This window comes from Myotis myotis, unplaced genomic scaffold (assembly GCF_014108235.1).
Source record: "Myotis myotis isolate mMyoMyo1 unplaced genomic scaffold, mMyoMyo1.p scaffold_m19_p_7, whole genome shotgun sequence".
NCBI lineage: Eukaryota > Metazoa > Chordata > Mammalia > Chiroptera > Vespertilionidae > Myotis > Myotis myotis.
Genome location: NW_023416379.1, coordinates 26,001,184 through 26,023,300, shown reverse-complemented (window position 1 = coordinate 26,023,300; position 22,117 = coordinate 26,001,184). Strand labels below are relative to the sequence as shown.

At 42.4% G+C, this 22,117-nt stretch overlaps 1 protein-coding gene and 1 long non-coding RNA gene across 3 annotated transcripts in view; both read left to right on the top strand.

Annotated features, from left to right (window-relative positions):
* The window catches only part of NHSL1 (NHS like 1), a 215,462-nt gene that overhangs the window by 49,062 nt on the left and 144,283 nt on the right, over positions 1-22,117 (top strand). The gene's annotated exons all lie outside the window — the stretch shown is intronic.
* Positions 544-4,671, top strand: LOC118659916. The gene is made up of 2 exons (XR_004968745.1): positions 544-1,067; positions 4,313-4,671. It is a non-coding gene; the product is annotated as an uncharacterized LOC118659916 (long non-coding RNA).

The following is a 22,117-nucleotide window of genomic DNA, read 5'->3' as shown; positions in this document are numbered from 1 at the left end:
GCAAACGCATTTGTAACCTTTCCCCCTTCTTACTGTTGTAGCTCCTGTTGTCTACATCAAGTATCTGTTACTGTCTTAATAGGTCTTATTATCTATATCAAGTATCAATTGTTTGTTTTTACTACTTACAGCATCTTAGTGCTTCTCTAGTCCACACTTCTGTTATATAAATTCTGAGGCCCAAAAGTTCCCTTACATTACCAAGTGGCATAGATAATTTGTGAAAGGAACCTAGTGCTCTGATTTTTAGAGTTTGGCATAGAATACAGAATTATAGAATTTCACAGTAAACAAATTTATTCTGTAACGTCTTAGTACTCCTTAGTATTTTCATAGCACCTATCAAAATGCCTAGTATATAGTAGATACTAAAAATATCTATTGCTCTGGCTGGTTTGGCTCAGTGGATAGAGCATCGGCCTGCGGACTGAAGGGTCCTGGGTTTGATTCCAGTCAAGGGCACATGCCCTGGTTGCGGGCTCAATCCCCAGTGGGGGGCATGCAGGAGGCAGCCAATCAATGATTCTCTCTCATCATTGATGTTTCTATTTCTTTCTTCCTTCTTTTCTGAAATCAATAAAAATATATTAAAAAAATAAAAATATCTATTGGTTGATAAAACCAAAGCTGCCTTTAATATTAAGTGCATCTAAGCACGTGGGATGATATATGTATTATCAGACTAAACTCCATTATACATACCGTCAGCTCTACTGACACCACGTGGCAAGGTTTCTAACTGCTGAGCAATGTTTCCAAAATATTGTAGACCTGGTCAAACATAGAACTGGAAAGCAAAAGGGAAATAAAGCAGTTCTCCCATCTATCCCAAACCCAGTCTCAGCTGATGACCATTTTTGCCCCTCGCATTTGAAAGAAAACAGTGGCAGTGAAGGGAACACCTTCCGGTGTGCCCACCCACACCATCCATCACCCATCACCACCTTCCGCCAAATAGGTGCACCCATCCTTCCATCTGCCCGTAAAAGATGAAGCGCCCCTTACTCACTGCCAAACTCCTCTAGGCTGTGAAGAAGCAGAGCCCCTTCCTACTCCATCCAAAAAAGGTAATCCCTCGCTCCCTGCACCCACCTTCCTGGGTCATTGCCTCCTACATCATACACCTCTATACACATTTCAGTGCTGCTTCCATACAAAACGTTCCTAATGGAATTGCAGCTGAGCTCCTTGGTTACGTGGTCTAACTCCATACATCACCTTCTCACCTCCCCCTTTCCCCAGGTGACTACAGCTGGGCCTCCACTCCCTTCATTCAAATAATTGCTTTTGAGAAGACCCATGGTACCTCCCTAAGTGCCACATCCAAGCAGCTACCTGGGATACCTTGGCAACACCTAGTTGGGACTTTACATTCCACTGACCAGTGTCCGTCCCGAACCCTCCCCGGCTAGATGAGCACGGCCTGCCCTTCCGGGATATCCTCTCAGTCGGCTCTCAGGGTCAGTTTGTTCTGGGAGCCCTGAAAGCGCCTTCCCCCACGTTTTGTCAGCTCTCCCCGGGGACTCTCAACACCACCAAAGCATCAAGTCCCACCTACTGCCTGAGCGCTTCCAAATCAAATTCCCAGCTCAGGGGCTCTGGCTCCCGACGACCAACACCTTCTGACAGACACTCACAAAGGTTCTGCAAGGGATGCATTCATTTTCTCCCAAAATAACACCAGTTCCCTGAATAGGCTGTGCTCTCACACCTGAGCGCTTTCCTTTCCTCAGACACCCTGACCTTCACAAGTAAATACTTCACCCTTCTCACCTCTTCTCACTCATCCACCTACCACCATAGAGATAGTTTCTTAAACTATATTCCATTGTTTGTTTTTTAAAGACTCACTACTTCTATTGACTTCAGAGAGGAAGGGAGAAGGAGAGATAGAAACATCAGTGATAAGAGAGAATCATGGATCTGCTGCCTCCTGCACCTCCATCCAAACTGGGGATCGAGTCCGAAACCTGGGCATGTGCCCTGACCTCCTGATTCATAGGTCAAAGCTCAACCACTGAGCTACACTGGCCAGACTAGATCCATGTCTTTTTTTTTGTTTTGTTTTGTTTTTTAATTAAATCTTTATTGTTCAGATTATTACATTTGTTCCTCTTTTTTTTTGCCCCCATAACTCCCCTCCTCCCAGTTCCCGCCCCACCCTCTGCCCTCACTCTCCACCCACTGTCCTCATCCATAGGTGCACGATTTTTGTCCAGTCTCTTCCCGCATCTCCCACACCCCTTTCCCCCCCAGGAATAGTCAGTCCATTCCCTTTCTATGTCCCTGATTCTATTATAATCAACAGTTCATTCTGCTCATCAGATTATTTATTCACTTGATTCTTAGATTCACTTGTTGATAGATGCATATTTGTTGTTCATAATTTGTATCTTTACCTTTTTCTTCCTCTTCCTCTTCTTAAAGGATACCTTTCAGCATTTCATATAATCCTGGTTTGGTGGTGATGAACTCCTTTAGCTTTTCCTTATCTGTGAAGCTCTTTATCTGACCTTCAATTCTGAATGATAGCTTTGCTGGATAAAGTAATCTTGGTTGTAGGTTCTTGGTATTCATCACTTTGAATATTTCTTGCCACTCCCTTCTGGCCTGCAAAGTTTCTGTTGAGAAACAGTCGTATGGGTATTCCCTTGTAGGTAACTGAGTTTCTTTCTCTTGCTGTTTTTAAGATTCTCTCTTTATCTTTTGCTCTTGGCATTTTAATTATGATGTGTCTTGGTGTGGTCCTCTTTGGATTCCTTTTGTTTGGGGTTCTCCGCGCTTCTTGGACCTGTAAGTCCATTTCTTTCACCAGGTGGGGGAAGTTTTCTGTCATGATTTCTTCAAATAGGTTTTCAATATCTTGCTCTCTCTCATCTTCTGGCACCCCTATAATTCTGATGTTGGTACGCTTGAAGCTGTCCCAGAGGCTCCTTACACTATCCTTGCATTTTTGGATTCTTTTTTCATTTTGCTTTTCCGGTTGGGTGTTTTTTGCTTCCTCGCATTTCAAATCATTGACTTGATTCTTGCGCTCCTCTGGTCTGCTGTCGGGAGTCTGTATAATATTCGTTATTTCAGTCCGTGTATGCTTAATTTCTAGTTGGTTCCCCAATATAAGATCGAGGGTCTCATTAGTTTTCTTGTAGATCTCATTAAGTTTATCGGCGGCTTCTAAACAGTTCTTGAGAGACCTTAAAAGTGTGGTTCTGAACTCTATATCTTCCATTGACAATTTTGTCCTGTTTCTTTGTCTCCGCATTTTGTTATGCTTCCTTGGTGCACCCCCTAGTGGTCTTTGTTCGCAGTCTTATAGTTAAATCTTGATTGTTGTAGCTAATTCCAGGGAGGGTTTGACCTCCAGGCCAAGTGGCTATGAGAATCAGCTGTGTCTGCGGTGAGAGAACTTCTGTCCTCTAGGGAGGTGCTAATCTAGCCTTTGCCTGAGGCTATCTGGCAAATGCCTGTGTGCAGGGCTTGGGCGGGGCGGGTCGCACAGGATCAACAGGGTGGGCTGGAGAGAGCAGTTATGGCGGCTCTCAGTCCTGTCCCCAGGGGCTCTGCCTCTCTGAGTCCCAGCACCCGCTGCAAAGCTCAGAGAGAAAGCTGCACTCGCTCTGACCGAAGCCAGACAGCCCCGCTTCTCCCACTCGAGTCTGGGTCCCTAAAGACTCGCCCGGATCTGGAGCTCAGAGTCTGCGACTCCCTCCCGATTGAAAACGCCAACCGCGCCCTCCGCCGCCAGCCCGCTCGGCGCACTCCGCACCTCAGAATTTGACTTCAGCACTGCGCCTCCTCTGAGTGTCCGTATGCGTTTCTCTTTCCTCCTAGTTGTAGGACTTCCACTCAGCCAGCGTTCCTGTGGTTCTGGGTGATGTCCCTTCCGTTTTTTGGTTTCACTTTTGAAGTAGTTGTTCAAAGCAGCAAACTCCGGCGTTAACCTATGCCGCCATCTTGGTTCTCCTCTAGATCCATGTCTTAAAGAAACACTGATTTTGGCTTCATATTCTGATTTGTTTAAATATACCTGTTAGAAATGTTTTGGCTACAAGTGGCAAAAAATTCAACTCAAAATAGCTCAAACTGAAAGAAAATTTGTCATATGACTTGACTAGTGCAAAGACGGTCAGGGGAGACAGATCATGACTGGTCTATAAGCAAATCATGAACACTGCTTTCCCCTATACTTTACTTCTCAGTTAGGCTGGGGGCAGAGGCTTCCCCTGACCCAGTGCTGGCAAGGGGAGGGCAGAGCCCGTCCACCCGGAGCCTGCCTTCCGCTTGGGGCTAAATGGGGACTCCTCCTTCCTAGGGCCCAGACCAGGAAGTACAGGCCGAAGGGGAAAGAAAGGTCTCCTCAGCCGTGATGACATCACTGACATGCTGAGCCAAGATAATGAGGAGAATACAATTCCCACTGAAGCCACCTCAGCTGAGGCTCAGAGCACTCCTAGCTGATCCGGCCGACCAGGGGCTTTCTTCCCTTCTTGTCTCATCCTGTTCTTATCAGAAGACGGTCCCCGAGGATGGCACCGATACTAATCTTTCCATCATCTTCCTTTTAATCTAGTCTGACACAGTAGCCTTTACCTTTTACTTACGGACTTTAACTATATCTTCCTTGCACTAAATAGCACTAAACAAATTAAATATACACCTTTAAAAAATTAACTTCCCTTGCTGGTCTGTTGCATTTATGAGCCACTTGGCTGAGAAGAAAAACAAAACCCACTTATTTAAAGGAGAGGGCCCTGGAGATCCCACTTTTAGTTTCAGCCAGACGACGACAACGAAGCATATTTGTGCCTGCACAGTGTGCTGTCCTTAATTGTATTTGCATTGGCTCTCTACTGAGCGCTAATGGAATTAGAAGTAGATTCAAAGCAAATCCTTAGAAACCACCACACCAGGCCCCCCCTCCCCCCCCTCCCCCTTTTAATGAAAAGTTTACTGGTTCTGGAGGGGAAGGGAGAGTGCTGCAAACAGGTAAGGAAAACTGTTTTAAGTGTTGGCTGGTATTGTGTTTTTAACGAAATGCAGGCCAAAATATTGGCTATTAACACAAGGGCCTCTAACAAAGCCCAAGTTTTAAGTAGTTGTTCCCAGCGCTGAGACGTGGTTGATTATTTCCGGTTGAGGTGGCGTTTGAGGTGATAACATCTGGCCTCCTGCCCTTCCTCATTATCAGACCACTGACTGATGTGCTGCGCTGTAAGCGCGTCACTGATGTGATGGCCACCACAGATGGGAACACCATGCCTGGGTCCATAAAGCATGAGCCGAGTTTTCCCCGCTGACAGATCCAGGCAAAGGCTCTTTTTCCATTCCATCAACACCAGCATGGGAATGGGATGCCAGTAAAACCCAGGAAGTAGGTAGGCCAAAGGACCCGACTAGCGAGGAAAAAGCACAGCGAGCGGAGAGCTGGCCGCTGGGAAGTTCCCCAGAGGCGGGCTCCTTGCCCTCTCCCCAGCCCTGGTGAATGCCCATCCTGGCTTCCCTGCTGGTGGGGTCACCAGTCTGCCGCCGCCTCCAGGTGGTCCCCCAAAGCACCCTGGAGTTTGTGGAAATAGAAGAGAGGGAAAATGCCTGATCAGGACATGAGGACCCCGGGGAAGTACTGGGGGGAGAGGTGGCCGAGGCTGGGGAAGCAGCAGGAGATGGGGGTGGGGGGGGGAGGACAGTGCAAGGCTCAGAGCTGAGACAGGCTGGGAATGCATGCTGCCGCTTCATCCACAAGGTGTGCATGTTCCCTTACTTCCTAAGCAGGATCCGGAGACAGTCTTCCTCCAAGGCTCCCATCCCTGGGGACACCCACACTCAGGGGCCTTTTTTGAGTGCTGTGGCAGACATTGCTGGGTGCCAGCCCGATATCCATCTCCTACTTCTTCCTTCCTACTTGTAGCAACCTTGATGATGTTGGGCATGATAATGTGCCCCATTTAAAAAGCCACATTTCCTTTCCTTCCTATGGGTAAGGCCACATGATACAATTTTGGCCAATAGGATGTAAGTGGGAATTGATGGGCGGGGCTTCTTGGAACTCTTTTAATAAGATGAGGCTGTTTCATGACTATGAGGTGACAGACACCCACGAAGGAGAGCAGAGTGGAAAATCTGGAGTCTGACAATGGCCTGGTGAAATCACCAGGCCAGCCCTGAACTTCGCATTACAGGGGAAAAATAAACATTCGCCTCTGCTAATCACCATTGTTCAGGATCTGTCATTGTAGCTGAGTGATGACTAAGTGAAACGAGTGCTTGCTATTTAGCAGGCCTTGTTCTGACACAAGTTACCACTGAATCCTTTCAATAACCATGCACAGTGGCTACTATCTATCCACATCCCCTTTTTTTAGCTGAAGAAACCGAGACACAGTGAATTTAAATAATATGCCTGGATCACAAACTTAGAAAATGACCAAGCTGGGCTTTGGGGGAAAGTGAGAAAGCCCAGCGCTCCCCAGTTCTCAACCGTGGGGCTAAGGTTTCCATAGGAAACTTCGGGCTACTGCAGGGTGTGGGCCAGGTCAGTGACGGGCACCCACAGCTTCACTCCACTCAGGAGGGCCTTCCAGCCCATGCCCTGCAGGCCGCAACCTGACAAAAACTGTGCTGTTGTATCGTTCAGGGTCCTCCTACCATATGCTTAAAATGTTGCCTTCTAGTCCCTTCTTGTCAATGCAGCTATTTTGTTGGTGAAAATAATGTTTCTATTCATAAACATACTCTCAGTCATCTTTAGCTACAAAAAGACATTCAGGTTATATGTGAATGGAGGTGGCCAGTTTAAGAAAACTCTTTTTTTGATACAGAAATAACTGAAGCAAGCAAGCCAGGCTTTTTAAAATGAATGAAATTAAAAATTAAAATAACAGGAGGAGGTGAAGGAATATGTAAATTCAAATTAAAGTCCACTGACTTGAAGTGCAATGCCCCAGGTTATGCCAGTATCTATTACTCCTGGTTTTGTCTCTACTGACTTGGAAGCAGACTTACAATATCAGCTGTCATCAAATTTAGCGAAGTCCCAGAAATAATAAATCTACAGTGTGATTTGCTGTTTTTGAAGCAAATAAATTCATTCTCAAGTTTTATTACCAATGTTATTTCTAAAACATGCCGAAGAGGCACGTGCAGACTCTGTACATTGTAGCACAGCTGTTACTACTACTGTACAGTTGCTCCCTAGGGTTAAAAAATTGCCAGTGCGACATCATAAATAGTAGACACTTAGTTCCAACATCACATTTCTCGAATACCAACACACAGTCAATGAACAACAGTTATCCAAGAAGGATACTCTACAGAGTAGCAAAGCTTATGGTAGGATTAGCATTCCAGGCTAATTCTTTTGCAGTGAGAGGGGTTGAGGTAGAAAAGGGACGGAGGGAGGGACAGAGAGAAAGAGAAAAACAGAGGAGAAAGTTCATTCAGTGGACCTTCCCACCCCAAGTATTTGGGTCAATGTTTAGCAAGTGCAGGGGTGCCCTTGCAAGTCTGGATAAACCAGACCACAGGCCCACTTGACAACAACCTGAACCCGAGGGGAGGGGCCCAGAACAGGTCTTGCTAGACCTTTGGAATTTTGGAACCATTCTCTACTTCTCCCTCTTCCCACCAAGACTATTAGTAATAGGGGAGTAAACTCTCCAGGAAAACAGTCTAGTCAGCTAGAAGCAGGTCAAAAAAACACAATGAATTTAAGTCACACAAGTCACTGTTGTTAGGGTTGACCCAGTCTGGGGCGCAGAGGTGATCTGTCCACCATCCATCAACCACGAGTGGGAAGGAAGCGGCCCTCTAAGCTCTCGGGGAAGGAATGTGCAGCACCAGCACTGCTCTCAGAGTTGCGACAGGGATGCAGAAGTGACCCAAAGGCGGTGCCCCTCTTCATAAGGTTACCATCTGTTTGGGAAGATAAATTACATCGCTCACATGCAGCAAGAAGCAAATCAAGGGAGTCTATAAGTGCAAAGGTGGGAAGGGCAATTCAAATACAATAGTGACTCAGGAGAGGAGGAAGACTAGAGACTTCTAGAGCAGCGGTTCTCAACCTGTGGGTCACCAACCTGTAGTTCGCAACCCCTTTGGGGGTCAAATGAGCCTTTCACAGGGGCCGCCTAAGACCATGGGAAAACACATAATATAATTACATATTGTTTTTGTGATTAATCACTATGCTTTAATTATGTTCAATTTGTAACAATGAAAATACATCCTGCATATCAGATATTTACATTATGATTCATAACAGTAGCAAAATTACAGTTATGAAGTAGCAACGAAAATAATTTTATGGTTGGGGGTCACCACAACATGAGGAACTGTATTAAAGGGTCGCGGCATTAGGAAGGCTGAGAACCACTGCTCTAGAGGAAGGGGTGGCTGCATGGTGATGCCTTGTGACCTATGTATGTATATATAGGATGGAAAATGGTAGCTAATCAGAGAGGAAAGGAGACCTTTTCAGGCAGTGGGAAAGGACACAGGCAACATGGGCATGAAGTAAGGTTAGTGTTCTGGCTTCTATAAGAACTTCCCAGGAAGCAAGATAAACTGCAAACCCCACCCTGATGAAATCCATTTACTTCCCAGACTCGCTGAAAACGTTAATCAGTCAATTGTCTCCCCCTTCTTTCTCTCTCTTTCTCCCACCCCTACCATCCACAAGCCACCCTCTCCATTCAGAGACATCAAGTACACCTTCACTCATCCATCCATTCATCGATTCCTCCCTCCCTCCAGTATTTGTTCATAGAAAAAAGACTGTTCTCTAGCACATGGATTTGCCACGTTGAGAACAGTTAAGAAGAGAAAGTCATGTTGGTGACACAAAAGAGAGAATAAAAACAGAACAGCCCTGGCCAGTGTGGCTCAGTTGGCTGGGTGTCGTCTGGTGCACCGAAAGGCTGCCAGTTCAATTCCTGGTTCAGTTCCCTGGGTTTCAGACTCGATCCCAGGGAGGGGGCATGCAGGAGGTAGCCAATCAATGTTATGCTCTCACATCGATGTTCCTCTCTCTGCGTTTCCCTTTCTCTCTCTAAAAGCCAATAAAACAATCTTAAAAAAAAAAAAAGGTAACAACAAAAATGTAAGATACCAGACAGCTGTTAGCTAAGCTTGACAGAGCTTCCCAGTATGTCAGGAGCTCCACAGAACTGCAGGCACTCCCTTCACATTACTCCCAGAGATCAGACCGGGTAATATGGGAGAGTATGCACCCACCTCGCTATCAGATCTCAGCACAGCCCAGTGGAGCTGGGTGAGCTGCAGGAGGTGACAGCCTCACGCTCACATCTGCGGCTGTCACGGCTGCATGAGTTTGGATTCTAACCACCAAACGCTCCAAGTAAAGCTTTGTGCGCACTCCTGGGCTTTGACTAACGCTCTGTAGATACACTGAGGAGAGCGAAGGAGTGGTTCCCAAAATAGAAACCAGCCATTAGCACATTCATTAGTAGGGGCATGTGGGTATGATTTTGTATGCCACTATTTAATAAGCATTAATTTTAGAAACATATATCAGAGACTTCTTCCCATAGAGAAAAGCTATGTGAACATTCTTGGTGATGCTAGAGGAGGACACCTGTTACATTAGTGCTTCCCAGCCAAGGCCATGCCTCAGCCACCCAAGGGAGTTTTGCTAAGAGCGACCTGCCCGGGCCCCAACACCTACCTGATTCTGATTCATGGGAGGAGAGTGATGCTCAGACATATAGGTTTTGAAAAAGTTCCTCTTACCAGTTCCAACACACTGGCTGTCCCTGCACCTGCCTCAGTTGCCCCTACCCCTTTCTCTGCGCTGTCCAGGTCTGTGAGAGTCAGACAGGAGGATACGGGTTAGTTAAAAGAGCTCAGTGAAAAGTGTGTAGATACCAAATGTCCTCCCAATGTCTACTTGTAGAAAAAAGAACATAAATGTGATTGTTACAAGCTAGTTTAATTGAAAATAGAACAAATTGACTTCGGCAGTTAGGGAAGAGACAGGTTGGCTGTAACTTTTAAAAAAATATATATTGTTATTGATTTCAGACCGAGAGGGAGAGAGGGATAGAAACATCAATGATGAAAGAGAATCATTGATTGGCTGCCTCCTGCATGCCTCCTACTGGGCATCGAGCCCACAACCCGGGCATGTGCCCCTGACCGGAATCAAACTTGGGACCCTTCAGTCCGCAGTCCGACACTCTATCTGCTGAGCCAAACCAGCTAGGGCTGTAACTTTTCATACTCACCATTCCCACCTAATTGAAGGACTTGCCAAAGACATCACAGTGAAAAGCAAGTTCAAGCAGTGGATATATACAGCATGTTCTCCATGATGTTTTACTTCGTTTTGTTTCATGCTTTCCATTGGTTTTTAGAGAGTGTGGAAGGGAGGGAGGAGGCGGGGAGAGAGAGAGAGGAAAAAAAAACACTGATGTGAGAGTGACACATCAACTGGTTACCTCCCTCACATGCCCCAACCCGCCTGAAGGATCCACCTGGGCCAGGGATCGAGCCTGTAACTGAGATATGTGCCCTGGCCTGGGAATCTTCACCGGGATCCTTCAGTCAGTGGGCTGAGGCTCTAACCACTGAGCAACTGGGAGAGTCATGTAGAAACTTGGGATCCATGAAGCTCTGAAGTAGGTGTTCCCCTTTTTTTTCTGGGGAAAATGTCCACAGTTTTTCTGCAAGACACTCATCAGTAATTGTATTTGAGCCCAGAAAGGAGTCCACTATTCCAAAATGTTTAAGAACTACCCCTCTAGAAAGAAATTAAAGGTATAAATGAGCTGACAAAAGCAAAACCCACTTCAAAGAATTAACTTACTTGAATATATATAATAAGTACAATGTGCACAAGTGAATGCAGCTGAGTGCATCTCTCCTTGCAGTGGACATTCCTGGGGTGCGGTGCTGGTCTAGCAATCGTGGTATTAGTGATACCAGTGATGATTACTGACCATCGCTGTGTGCCAGCTGCTGTGCTCAGTACTTCATAACAACATGTGAGGTGGGTGATACTGATATCACCATTCTGTAGAGGAAAATGAAATTAAGAAACTGGTCAAGGTCACGAGGTCTAGGGCAGTGGTGGGATGTGGATTATGTGTAACCCTCAGCGATGTATTTCCGCCTTGCCTGAGTGGCCTCCACTGTGTTCTAGGTTCTTCCTGGCATTGATGCTCCGTCAGTTTTGGTGCCCAGCTCACCCACCTACCATTCCGGAAACACACCATTTCTGTTAGCTTTGGCCAATGAAACCCTGCTCCCTTTGAGGCCAATAGAAAACCTACTTCCTCACCTGCCTTTCTTGGTCACTTTATTTGGAAGTAACCTATTTGTTGGGACCTCTCCAGCATGCATTGTCTGTATCAGAAATTTTTCATCTTTTTGGGATTGTGCACTCTTTGCATAAGCTTTATACTCCCTAGAGAAAAATCCATATATGCATGTAAATTTGCACAGTTTAATGGACTCATAAATATTTTGAAAACCATTGCTTCTCTTTACTAGTATATGCCTAGCATTTGATAGTCACTAACAGAGTAGATGTGTACAATATAGTGGGGATGAAGGAAGTGTTTCTATCATGTGAATATCTTCCCTGTGTTTACAGTTTCTTCCTAATCCCCTGGAAGGCATGGGTAATCTCAATCTTCTACTGAATGTATTCATGCATTTTGATATCACTAACATAGTTATTTGTTGTACAAATTGTAGAGTTTTGTTGATAGTGGCAGTTGCTTTATTTATTTATATTTTTTGCCAAATCATCCTGTTTCAAGTAGTAACTGCAATCTGTAGTCCATAGAAAAGTTAGTAGAAATAAAGATGTCAGTATGGGTAACAAGTTTTATCAAACCTAATAGACTCAATAAATGAGTCTGTGCTATAGCCCTATGGCATTATTAACAACGCCTCTTTTATAGAGAAAGTTTTATATAAAATTTCCAACTCCACTCTCTTACCAGTTTAGGTTGATTTGCATATATCGAATCTGAAAATGAGCTATTTTTTTTTTAAAGACCAACTACTAAAATTCTGTGGCATATGTGAATTATGGTTTTTGCGTTTGGATTATTAGTGCTAAGACTTAAAAATCTTGAGACCGTTAGCTGTTGAAAACTGATTTCCTTTATCTCAGAAATTACTTGGTATGAAAAACATGCCATTCAAAGTTGTTTTCATGATTTTTCTGACAGACAGACATGTTATCAGCTTTCAAACAAACTAGAGCCTTCATTTCATATGATTTCCGCTCTTGTGAACTAAAATATATGCTTGGACAAAACAGGACCTTGGTCTAGGATTCTTTTGTTGGGGCTCACTGTGGTAGACTGGATTTCCCTGCGGAGCCTGGCTGCTTTGCCCTGTGGCTGCTTTGCCTTGTGGTTAGATAGCGAGGGAGGCTGGCGGTGGTGTTGAAGGTCAGCATTGAAGGTCAGTGTCTGGAGCTGGGGAGGCAGCAGCTCTTCTGTGAGGATGCTCGGGTAAAACCATAGCACTGCCTGAGAGGACCTCAAAGGGGATTGATTGCACCTCTGAGGTCCAAAAGAGGCATACAAGTAGGCCCCCCTTATCCACTGCTTCACTCCTGTGGTTTCACTGGCCTGTGGTCAACCATAGTCTGAAAATATTAAATGGGAAATTCCAGAAAGAAACAATTGTAAGTGTTAAATTGCACGCTGTTCTGACACTCAGTGTGATGAGCATGCTGTCCTGCTCTGTCCTGGCCGGGAGGAGAATCACCCCGTAGTCCAGGGCACGTTGTAGACGTTCCCTGAGGAGCCCTCTTGCTTACTAGATTGACTGTAGTGGCGCTGCAATGCTTGTGTTCAGGTAACCCTTGTTTTACTCCATAATGGCCCCAAAGTGCAAGAGTCATGCTGGCAATTTGGATACACCAAAGAGAAGCCGTAAAGCACTTCCTTTAAGTAAAAAGGTATGTGTATAGGGCAGTGATGGCGAACCTTTTGAGCTCGGTGTGTCAGCATTTTGAAAAACCCTAACTTAACTCTGGTGCCGTGTCACATATAGAAATTTTTTGATATTTGCAACCATAGTAAAACAAAGATTTATATTTTCGATATTTATTTTATATATTTAAATGCCATTTAACAAAGAAAAATCAACCAAAAAAATGAGTACACGTGTCATAGGTTCGCCATCACTGGTATAGGGTGTCCCAGAAAAATGTATACACACATTAGCAGCTGATAACTCACTTAATTTTCATTCCTTTTCAGGGCTATTCTATTTTTGACTGCTGCAGTATTTTAGTCCTGCAGATTTGTTTGAGGTGAGACTGTGAGTGTTTACATTTTTATTTGTTTATACAAAGGTAATTAGATGAGCACTGCTAAAAAGGTAAAATCTAAGTTAGGTCTGTGGTCTCATTAACTGTGCTGTTTCCGTCAGTTTCATGCTTCTGATAATGCCCTATAGTTATGCAAGATCTCACTACTGGCAAGGTGGGTGATGGGCACTCCTATCTCTGTACTATTTTTGCAGATTCTTGTGAGTCTATAACTATTTTAAAAAACAAAAAGGTTGCCCTGGCTGGTGTGGCTCGGTTGGAGCGTTGTCCCATATACCTAAAGGTTGCGGGTTTGATTCCCTGTGAAGGCACATGCTAGGTTTTGGGTCGTCCACCCTCACCCCCAGGGGCATATGTGGGAGGCAAGTGATTGATGTTTCTCTCTCTCCCTTCCTCTCTCTCAAATCAGTAAAAACATATCCTCGAGTCAGAATTTTAAAAAAACTTAAATAATAAAATAAAAGGTGGAGAGGATATGTCAGTGTCGTTAATATTAAGAAAATCAGATATTTTCATTAGTTTGAAACAGTTTGCCATGACTAAAACATAGCACAAACAACATACTCACAGTTCATTCCTTCACCAGCTCTTTATTGAGGTCTTAGTGTCAGGCATTGTCCTGGGTGTGGAATAAGGAGCTGTGCCCTTCTGCTAGGGCTTAGCCAGCTCTTTCCATGCTGTAGAGCTGGGATTCTTAACCTGAGGCCCATGGATTTCATGGGTACCATTTGTGTGTACGCACTTTCTGTGAAGTGTCCTTAGTGTTCATCAGATTCTCAAAGGCCAAGGACTGGTGCTTTGGATTATTGCCCCTCTGTGTGGATTTCAAGAACAAATTTCAATACTTAGGAAAATCCTGAAGTTCAGTTAGTATCCAGCTCAGTGTCTTTGGGGAACTATGTAAGATTTCTGTCTAGCACACTTCTCTATATTTCTCTTTAGTTGAGTGATGGGGAAGGCATTAGATTCATAGGCAAAGTTTGACTTCCTAAACCTAAACTTTTTAGAGCTGTTGAGTCGGTCAGCATAACTGTGCTTTTGGGGGTGGTCGGCTCATTGAGCAAAGCTTACACTAGTAAAGAAACTTCAAAAATGCTTCTGAGGGAGTTGTGTGTGGCACCTAATACTGTACACTCTTGGCCCTGAACACCTTTTTATTCCATGTGGCCAGCTTGCCTATGCATCTCTGCTATTCAGAATCGGTGTGGTCTTCTAAATGAGGTCCAGGCATAGCTTAAAATTCACGCTATGTTTTACGAGTCCTCTTTTCTACATGCGGTTGGTACAGTTGTGCCGTTTCTCTCTCAAAGGAAAATGAAAATCCATCTGGAATGTGTATTGCCCTTCAGCCAGCTTTAGCTCTGCTCCTGGGTAGCCCTTAGTGTGAATAACATGTTTCTATTTTAAAGGGTTGAGATGTTCTGAGAGTAAGAGATTCAAAGTGAGAACGTGGGATTTTGGGCTAAAATAGATGAGCTTATACCTGTAAGAATTTATAACGGGACCTGTTAGGTCGGCCTCCCATCTGCAGACTGTGGGCCACCTGAGGGGTGGGCTGTTATTTTTCACATTTGCTTTCTTCCTCAGCTCTTCTGTGGGGTCTGGCACACAGGTGTCCAGTAATTGACCTCCTCACATTAGCGCTATTTCTACTTGCAGGCGCCACCATACTTTATCGTAACCCTATTTACCACATCCCTGTGCAGGTGCCACCATCCTTCATTGTAACCCTATTCTCCACTTCCTGGGCGCTGGAGCACTGGATTGTGTTTTGTTGTTTAAATGCTCAAAATCCTCAAATGGTTTCCCCCTAAAAACTGTTATTCTTCTCTCAGCAAAGTATTTCATTTCAAACATTTAAAACTAATAATTACATTTTGGCTACTCACTTAAGTAGCTAATTTTGAGAGTGTGGAAGGCATCTTTTTCCTTTCATAAAAGGAAACAGAGGCCAGCAGATAACAGTTGAGCTGAATTAATTTTTGTTCATGTTGGCAGTATTTGGAGGGATTTTTGGAGGGATTTCTCAGTTTTTGGAGGGATTTCTCTGTGCTTCACATGCTTTATGATGATGATGTTCACAGATTTATGAATTGTCTCGGAAGGAGTGCTGCTTTACTTTCTCACAGCATAGCAGTGTCTTAAACACATGGATTCTTAACACATCTGACGATGAGGGTGTAATTCTAAACATTTGTGCCGATGATGAAGAGGGCAAAAAGCATGGCCTATTCAGTTCAAGTGGATTCTCTTTGATGCATTATCCATGGAAAATGATAAATTCCCCAAATTGTTGAAAAAAATCTAAGACTGGATTGAATAAATATTTAAAAATCTATTAACATACAGAAATTATTTACATTTTTATGGAAGGTGAAATTTAAAATGCAATACCTTTTTTGCTCTGAAGAAAATGAAGTAACAAATATAAACATGTATAGGATCTGTGTGTTGAAAATTATAAAGTGCTGATGAAAGAAATTAAAGATGACCCAAATACCTAGGGAGACATACCATGTCCATGGATGGGAAGAGTCATCATAGGAAAGATGTCAGTTCTCCTCCAGATTGATCATGGAATAAACATAATTCCTATCAAAGTCTCAGCAAATTTTTGTAAAAATAGAGTTATTCTAAAATTCATATGGAAAGGGAAAGGTCATAGAATAGCTGAAACAACTTTGAAAAATAAAAATAAAATGAGAGTAATTACTCATCGTGCTAAGACCTATTGTCTAACTATAGTAATCAAGGCATTGTGGTACTGGGGAAGGGTAGACAGTTGATCAGTAGAACAGAATAGAGAAGTCAGAAGAAGATCCACAAAAATATGCTCAGTTTCTGACTAAGGAGAAGAGCAGTTCAAGGGAGAGGAGCTAGGCTTTTCAGTAAACGATGCTGGAGTTACTGGACATCCAGAGGGAAAAAAATGAACCATCATCTAAGCCTTATGCAAAATTTAACTTAAAATGGGTCATGGACTTACATGTAGAACATGAAAGTATAAAACTTCTAGGATAAAAGCACAGGAGAACACCTTTGGGACGAAGGACTAGTTGACGATATGCACAGACACTTCACTGAAGAGGATACACAGAAGCCAAACACGCGTATGAAGAGATGCCCAGCATCATTAGCTGTGAGAGAAATGCAAGCTAAAACCATAATGAGATCCCCCTACATACCACTCAATAGCTAAAATGAAAAAGAACACAAAAAACTAGCGTGGATGCGGAGAAACTAGATCACTCCTATATTGCTGGTACAGCCACTCTGAAAAATAGTTTGGCACTTCCATTTAAAACTAAAAATGGAGTTGCCATAAGACCCAACAGTTGTACTCTTAGACACATATTCCGGAGAGATGGAAACTTGTACACCAAGCATGTCAAACTCAAAGGCTAACATGGGTCTAAGTTTATGTGGGCCGCAAAAAAACAAAAGCTTCAATTTTCATAGAAACGTAGGTTTATTTCGATAGAGGCATGCTGAATACAAAGGGCTGAAATAAATGAGTAATCGTTAACATAAAATAATAGAACATTTTAATAAAAATTATTTTTTATTGAACATTAATTTAGCAGACACTGAATACCTGCACAAATTAATAAGTGTAACGCAAATAAACCTATTTTTCTTGTTCTCTGAAAGCAAAATATTTCCTGTTGCGCACACCAAACAAGTCAGTACTAATGATGTGGCAATCGGCTGCTAAAATATTTACCACTAGTGGAGAGAAATGGTACGCCTGCGTGTAAGGTGCGTAAGGAAAATGAATGTAACATGATTATAGTAGTCAGCGAAAGTTGTAGTTCTTTATTAATTATGTATTACAGGATATTGTAAAAAATAAGTTACGAAATTTTTATTAAAATGTTTCTTACATATCGTTATATTGGCTGGGCCGCAAAAGTATTCGTTGTAGGCCACGTGCAGCCTGCGGCCTGCGAGTTTGACATGCTTGTTGTACACAGTTAATAGCAGTTTTATTTGTAATAGCACAAAACTAGAGAGTATCCAAGTAGCCTTCAGTGGATGAACACACTGTGGTATATCCATACCATGGAATAACACTCAGCAATAAAAAGAATGGACTATTCATACAAAAAACAAAAATGAATCTCAAATGAACCTTTGGATGAACCTCAATGAAGTGCTGAGTGAAAAAAAAGTAATATTCATGAAATAACATAATTATAGAGCTGGGGAACAGATTATTGATTGTCAGGGGTTGGGATGGAGTGATTATAGCGATAAAGTAGTGGCATGAGGGTCTTATGGTGACATGGATTTGGTGGCTGTACAAAGTGACACGTAGTAAAATTGTATAGAACTACACACACACACCAATTCCATATATAACTGATGGAATCTGAATAGGATGTATGGGTTCTACCATTGTAGGTCTCCTGGTTTTGATATTGTACTATGGTACACTTATGTAAGACGCTAACATCGGGGGAGCTGGGTGAAGGGTGCATGGGGCTTCCCTGTACATTTCCTTGCACCTTCTTGTCAGTTGATAGTGACTTTTAAATAAGTTTTAAAAAATAAATCTGATGCTTCACCTTCACATTTTGAAAACGAATTCCAGTTTAATTCTTAGTTATCGTTTTTCAGTATATGGGTGTTGCTATCCCATAGTCTGAAGGAATAATGAGAGATTTGTTGTGCTTGAGGGGTTTGCAATCTGATAGATCTCCTTATGAAAAAGTTAAAGCATATACATTTCCTTCTTTTTTAGTCTTAGTTTTGTGTTTGTTAAAATAAATGAATTCTGGAGTTTACATAGCGCTATTGCCTGATTTAAGAAAAACTCTATGGTTGGTATTAGTCATAGTTTAAAGAGTAATCTTTAAAGAGCAGTGTCCCTCTCATGCGTTTTTCTGCACGACAGGTGCAGTTGAGCAATAGCCACATGTGTCCAGGGATGGAACTGAATGCGTGACAAAAGGTCAAAGGATTTTCCCACAGATCACAAAGAATGTTTTGCATTTCCTTAACAACCTAGGTGTTGGTTTAGCTTGAGATTGGGTATCCATAGAACTAGAGGACATAACTGAACAGATTTTTAAAATAACAGTGGAGAAGGCTGCTGTGTTAGAATGAAAGAGTTACAATCAGGCCGAAGAATATAATCAAAAGATGCCTAACAATCCTGGCGAGGTTTACTTTAGATCTAAGTTTCAGCATAAAGGGTTTCGATTTATAATGGAACCAGATTTTATAGTCATCCCTTTCTAGTTAATCAAAATTCTGTCATGTATGTGTAATCTCTTAAAAGGTAAATAAAGATACATAATGTTGGAGTAGAATCCTTTGTCTTCTATTGAATTTAACATTTTCATAATTATCACAATGAAATACTTGCCGATGGTTAACAAATGATTTTGAAATGGAGGCAGTTTTTTTCCAAATAGATAGTTGTCTGTATAATACACAATGATGCATGTAGACATATCATGGTACAGAATAAATTGTCATTTTTTTGGGATGAATTTTCTTAAAACATTTTTAAATATTAGAGGTTAGGATTTTTGTAAAACATAATTTCCCTCATAATTGAAAGCTTTTGGTCCTCATAATTGCCAAATATATGAATTCTAATGAGGATATTAAGACCTAAGTGTCTGATTTCTGTGTTTACTAAAACCACTAAGATGAGAAAATTTTAAGTAAAATTCTGGATTTTTTAAGAGCACCTAAAATTATTTTTTCCATTTAAGTTTACTGTAATTTAATAAGAAACAAATTTCCGAGCTCAAGAAAACATGAATTTTACTTGATTTTGCTTAGCAATATTCTCTTTTGATTCAAAAGAAAAAGTTTAAGTAATAATTGGGAAGAAAGTTCTTAGGATTTTCTCACTCAACCACCTAGAGTTTAATCACCTTTTATAGTGCTGAGAAACACTGTTAATTTTTTGCAATAGACTTTGCTACTTCAGGGTGAAAGAAGGTAGCAAAAGAACATCAAAAACACGTCTGTATTGCTTCATTTAAAATTTGCTGTTGTTTATCTGGTTATCCAGAGTGTTATATCCAGAATTCTTTCAGAACCAACAGGAAAGACGTGTAGGTGACATTGGAAAGTTACTTCCTGGTTTCTTCACAGATAATACACTAACCTAACCCAACCTGAGACCTTGAGATCAGATCGGACCAAACCGAACATCTGTCATTTGATAATCTTAAGGTAGCTCAAGCACTCAAGGAGAAACTGGAGGTTTCCAGGGTATCTGGGTTACACACTGGGTTAGATAAGCCAATTCTCATTTCATTAGCACCATTATTTCTGCATTTTTTTAATACAAGGAAATAAAAAGACTTTTAAAGAGTTCCCAAATCTCTTCCAGGTAGAACAGGCTACTATAAAATACCTTACTGTGTAGAATTAGTTTTGAAAACTATATGATAGAATTCAAAACAGTTAGGTAGCTCAGAATGTTTTATTAGGTCATAGCATTTCCCTGTGTTGAGAGGCAAACAAATCTGATCCGAATTTTACAGCTGGATAAATTGGAACACGCAGAGCGTGGGTGAGCTGCCGCTGATCAAACAGGACCGGACACGAAGCCAGAGTTTGAGCTCTGAACTTTGACTCCTGCACTTTTCGCAATCTAATGATTGAAAACACAAGGGTGACCTGAATTAAAGAGAAATGTGCAGAAGGTCATTGACTATAATTTCATCTTCATTCTAGTGCTTAGGGTGTGAGGATGCTGTCATCCTAGAAGGAGGGGAGGCAGGCTTTCCCATTGGTGGGGTCCTGTGGTTTCTCCCACCCGACTCCCAGGAAGTGCTGCCATACCTATTCCCGTTAGAACAAATCTGGACCTGTGAGTGTTGCGGAGGAAGGGTCCAGGCCAGGGATGTTCTTTAGTTAGTAGTAGTACTTAGAAGAAAGACAGGTGATCTTAGGAAGATGCCAGACAGTTTCATCCTGTTCTGGCCCTTAGGAATACCCATCAACATTGGAAAGTGTAGGGGAAGGCAGGCAGCTACATGGAGGTAGGTTAGGGAAATGAAGAGATTATGGTCTTCATTAGAGGGTCTTAGATACTCGATCACTGATTCACTAGTTCAGTAAAATAAACACCATTTTGTTTCTGTTCTGGAGTTGGAAAACAAAGAAATAGGGTCTCTCTCTTTTAAAATATATTTTTTATTGATTTCAGAGAGGAAGGGAGAGTGATAGAGAAACATCAAGGATGAGAAAGAATCATTGATTGGCTGCCTCCTGCATGCCCTCTTCTGGGAATCAAGCCTGCAACCCAGGCATGTGCCCTTGACCAGAATCAAACCCGGGAGCCTTCAGTCTACAGATCCTCTCTCTATCCACTGAGCCAAACCGGCTAGGGCAGGGTCTCTTAACTTTACATTAGGTTTTCACATTATTAGAAATGATATGTATTTTCCCTCGGCTTTTGGTTACAAATCTGCATTTCTCTTCATTGTCTTATTTTCAACCTAGGATGATCTATTAGAAAACCTAGCAGATACCTTTATATTTAGGTGTAACTTTGTAAAATTGATACAGTGATACGCTGTATGTTACATAGGAGAACAATGTTATATTTCCTTGATTTCTTGAACTTTTAATTGAAAGGTAACATGCATACAGGGAAGTGCACATACTTAATTGCTTTTTAACGTGTGGATGTCTTCATCTTTTGAACACTTTCACAGTAGAGTTGCTTTGTCCTGTTTCCTGCACTGACTTTAATGGGTCATACTGTTCATATCTGGGTGTTCCTGATGTTCAGCTCTAGTGGAAGCAAGGAGGGCCATGTTGACATTAAAATACCAACATAGAAAGGAAATGTCATTGCCATAGGGCCTGCTAGAAATAAGGCATATTAATTAGGTGGGAATCCTGTGCCCTCGAAACTTTCCCTGCGGTTTTTGTTTTTGCTTTTGTTTTGTCAACATAACTCATGCAAGGTAGGAATAATTTGCTGCGGCTAGAAGCTGTTTTAGAGGGTTATCTCGTGGAAGCTTAGATAACCTCCTTGCCCTGCCACCTTGACTCTGGGACCCTTAGGAGCAACTCTGCTAAAATAAATCAATTGCAGCAAACTCTTCAGGATGTCCTTTCGTGGTGCTGCTGATTCTTTCAGGAACGTTATCTATTTTGGCAAATGTATATCACTCCTTTAACAAATGAAGTACTGTTCGTTTTCTTCACTTGCTTGTAAAGAAGTCATGATAGCCCAGCCATCCACTTAGTCCATCAGAATCCTATTTTTACGTGTCCATATAATCCTTTTAATCTATTTTTAGATTCACTGCGTGCTTTCCATGTAGTTGATGAAAAAGCTTTCATTTAAAAAATGATTTCCACATGACCCTGGAGGCCTCCTATTATAGTTTAACAATAGTTGAGATGTTTGCATTGTTTGTGGAAACTGCAGAGTAGATCAATGCTGGCATGTCAGGGAACCCTAGACCTAAAGCTGGAGAGCCTCAGGGGTGGTAATTTAACCTCTTTATTTTACAGCCACACGCCCGAGTTTCAGCAACTTCTCCAGGCTTCCTGCACTGGTCAGACTGTCAGTTCTGATTCCTAGGTCTTTTCCTACATCAGATTGACCCGTGAATACCTGAAGGCTTTCAGTTTTCTTTTTAAATATATGTTTATTGATTTCAGAGAGGAAGGGAGAGAGAAAATTAGAAACATCCATGATGAGAGAGACTCACTGATTGGCTGCCTCCTGCTTGCCCCACACTCCGGATTGAGCCCACAATGTAGACATGTGCCCTGACCAGGAATTGAGCCGTGACCTCCTGACTCATAGGTCATCACTCA